Below are 2,394 nucleotides of genomic sequence, written 5' to 3'. Positions count from 1 at the left end.
TCACGAAATTCATGCTGCAAGGATCGACGGCCATGTTGGCGCTCGTATCAGCATTTCACAGTGGCTAAGTGTAGTGCTACAACGCCAAAAGTCGAAGTAAGTTAATCAATGCACTCCTGTCTCGATAATCCACGTCGAAAATCGTAATAAAGCATCACAAGAAAATTTTCGCGAGTTAATTCAATCTTTTGGGCGAGATAAAAAATCTCACTGGAAAAAAATAAAACAAAGCTCGTAAAAGAGAACGTTTTAGGTAAGTTTATGCTAAAAAATACCAAACTTTTCGATAAAAAGTACCGAATTACAGCTCATCACAAGTAGTGTTGCAAAGGCGCAAAATATAAAAAGCAACCCTCGTACACCTTTTTGCCTATATGTAGTAATCTACATATCGAGTGCTTATATTCAAAACCCTCTATCTTAATTTTTCACAAAAATGCGATTCTGATATAAAAATCCACCTAACACTTAACTGTCATTGGTGATATTAATGCTGACCTTGTATAACGCTTGACAGAAGAATTTACAATTACCTTGCAAAGTCGGAATCAACATCAGTGATGACAGGCAAATCCCAGATGGGTTCTAACATCACAAAGTAGTTTCTGTAAAAATTCCAGATAGAGGGTATTGAATATAAGCCCTCCATATGCTATATACATATTGCACATTTGCTGCAAGGGTGTCATAATCCAAAATCAAGTTAAAAATATGCAGAAATGAACGCTACCTGTTCTATGTTGTGTAAAAATTTCATTGCTGTAACGAATACCAGTAACTCACTAGAACAAAATATGTAAGTATTTATTTTTACTATGTATTTATGTTTATATATGCATATAAACTCAAAAATGTAAATGCCGTTATTCTCGAATTTTTGGAAAATGACACTCTTTCGGTAAACGATATGTACCGTTACCTTAATTTAGAAAGGCCCTAACTCATTTTACTCTCTGTACAAAAGTGAGTAGATTATTCAACAGACTTAATCGAACTTAAAATCAATTACTACATCAAAAAATTAGTTGCGGTTTAATAAAAGCCAATATAATACAAAAAAATCTTAACTGAAGATCTTTAGTTTTTATAAAAATTGTATAAATACTCTGTAAAAAAGCAAAAAATGTCAGACAAAGCCTTTCTTTTTAGGATAACGGTAATGTACTGAAACATAAAAGCAAATTATTATTTTTTAATGAGTTGATACTCAACTTAAAAATGAGGCTTGAAATAATGTAGATATAAAAATAAGACTAACAAATGAGTACATTTTGCATTGCTGCACCCATCGTTGGTATTCATTTTCATCACTTACCTACTTCTGAAGTCGAAAATGAAGAAAGAACTCATTTTAGAAATAAACGCCTATTTAGATTTTATGATATGAGTTTAAATCTTTGTATTTTGTAATATTAGACTACTATTTGTAACTGCTTTGATGTCAATACAACATATTGATGTCTGCACAATTCAAAGAATAGAGTTTGTTTATTTGGAAAACTTATCAAATCTTTGTACTTTATATGTAATAATGAATTTTGCCAAAATAAAAAAATATAAAAACGCAGAATGCGCTCTAAGACGTTGTTTTGTTTTATTTTATTTAAGAGTTCCTAACTCAGTTCTAATGCAGGCCAACCCAATATTTTACACACGTCAAAAATTTCGGATGCACACAGGATCGATCCAAATTAAACTATGTTCGTATAAAGCTAACTCCAATTTATAATTTTTGCTCATCATATTACTTTAATTGAACGTTTATCTTCGCAAAATGCATATGTATTAGACGGCATGCGTTCATATTAGATTGGGTCATAAGAGTTTTCCAAATGTCTTAGTTCATGTCCATGTTATAGAGCTTATTTTTACATTATTATAATGTCCTGAATTTGTATAAAGGTAAACGCACTACTTCCAGTTATTGCAACTTCAAGTCTCGGATGGACAAAGTTTTATAGTTTGTAGAAAAGATCATGACATTCGGCTCGATTACAAATGAGTTCACTATAAAAATCGAAATCGTTGTCTGGACACTCCTGTAGTATAGATATGTGGTCCTCTTCTACACGTTCAATTATCTCGTTCTTTGTAGCGGGATTCAAAATTGCAAACGTTCTCAATTAGCGCGCTACTAGTGTTTAAAAAAGAAGAGCATACTGAACTGCAAGGATATTCTATTGGTTCTCTTTCTTCTGTGTTTTCAATACCACTGCATTGCCAATCACCTGCAAGTATTCGATGTCTGGAAAAATGGCAAGACGCGTTTAATGTAATTTCCTTTTGTTGCGGTTTGCCACGGTTTTTGGTCCATGGGGTTTTCTGCTTTCCGCATGCGCCAAGAGACGTTGCATCATCTGATTGTCGCGCCCATCAACAGTTACGGGACGGTTG

At 33.2% G+C, this 2,394-nt stretch overlaps 1 protein-coding gene across 2 annotated transcripts in view; it reads right to left on the bottom strand.

The window, feature by feature from the left end:
* The window catches only part of LOC118750796 (zinc finger protein 614-like), a 31,037-nt gene that overhangs the window by 8,712 nt on the left and 19,931 nt on the right, over window positions 1–2,394 (bottom strand). The gene's annotated exons all lie outside the window — the stretch shown is intronic.

This window comes from Rhagoletis pomonella, unplaced genomic scaffold, assembly GCF_013731165.1.
Source record: "Rhagoletis pomonella isolate Grant_MI unplaced genomic scaffold, Rhpom_1.0 Rhpom_scaffold_00400, whole genome shotgun sequence".
Classification (NCBI taxonomy): domain Eukaryota; kingdom Metazoa; phylum Arthropoda; class Insecta; order Diptera; family Tephritidae; genus Rhagoletis; species Rhagoletis pomonella.
Note: the sequence above shows the minus strand (reverse complement) of the source record. Positions and strands in the feature narration are given on the sequence as shown.